A 1,120-nucleotide genomic window follows, 5' to 3' on the forward strand; every position below is an offset into this window, starting at 1 on the left:
GATAGGGATCATATTAAATCTGTAGGTTGCTTTGGGTAGTATTGACATCATAACAATAGTAAGTCTTCTAATCCATGAACATAGGATATGTTTCCATTTATTTATGTCTTCCTTAATATCTTTCAGTAATGTTTTATAGTTTTTGTTGTGAAAGTCCTTTACCTCCTTGGTTAATTCCTGAGTATTTAATCCTTTTTTTTTTGTTTGTTTTACAAGTTTGACTTTAAAATAGATTTGAATTCACAATGATTTCAATACATCAATCACTCCAGAACACAATGTGGAGGTATAACAATTATGTGATGACTTCTTAATAGTCCAAGGGGATAAAGACCTTTTTTCAAATATGGAAATAAATTAATCTTTCTACAGTATTAACTCTTAAAAGCTATTCTTCTTTATAGACTACAGTATTATTGTCAGTCTCATATACTTTTACTTCATAAAGAACCACCCCCCCCCCCCCCGACTAGGGGAAGAGATTTCTGGAGGTTTTCCCAGTTATCTACAGCTATATTTTCTGTCATGTCTACAACATCTGCAAAGTATGGCACATCCAAATCCAGATTATTATGATCAAGGGGCTTCATAACTGTCTCCTCCATATACCCTTTGAGGTTGGTCAAATTCATAACCACTCCTGTAACAGGATCAGTCTCTCTATGTACAGTCACCACAACTTTATACTTGTGTCCATGGCATTGGGATTGTGGCATTTACCAGTTTAAAGTTTTCTTGGTTACTCAGAGTTTTGCTGTCATGCTAGTGGGTTGTGCTGGAAGAGACCAGGCAGGACACTTGTGCCTGGCAGATACCAAATGTGGCTGCTGCACTCATCGCCTCTCCTCCAGTATTTTATCCTTTTTATAACCTCAAGAAGTTTCTTTTTTTCAAGATTTTTAAATTATTTTAATCTCTACACCCAACATGAAGCCAGAACTCACAACTCTGAGATCAAGAGTAGCATGCTCTACTAAGTCAGACAGACACCCCCTAAAAGGGCAATCTTCCAGTGTATGTATGTATGTATGCATGTATGTATGTATGTATGTATGTATTTATTAAGTGATTTCTATGCCCAATGTAGGGCTCAAACTCATGACCCCTGAGATCAAGAGTT

At 36.3% G+C, this 1,120-nt stretch overlaps 1 pseudogene; it reads right to left on the reverse strand.

Annotated features, from left to right (window-relative positions):
- Window positions 1-332: 332 nt before the first annotated feature.
- Window positions 333-900, reverse strand: LOC122470608 (annotated as a pseudogene).
- Window positions 901-1,120: the final 220 nt, after the last annotated feature.

The sequence above is a fragment of the Prionailurus bengalensis genome, chromosome D3 (assembly GCF_016509475.1).
Source record: "Prionailurus bengalensis isolate Pbe53 chromosome D3, Fcat_Pben_1.1_paternal_pri, whole genome shotgun sequence".
Taxonomy (NCBI): domain Eukaryota; kingdom Metazoa; phylum Chordata; class Mammalia; order Carnivora; family Felidae; genus Prionailurus; species Prionailurus bengalensis.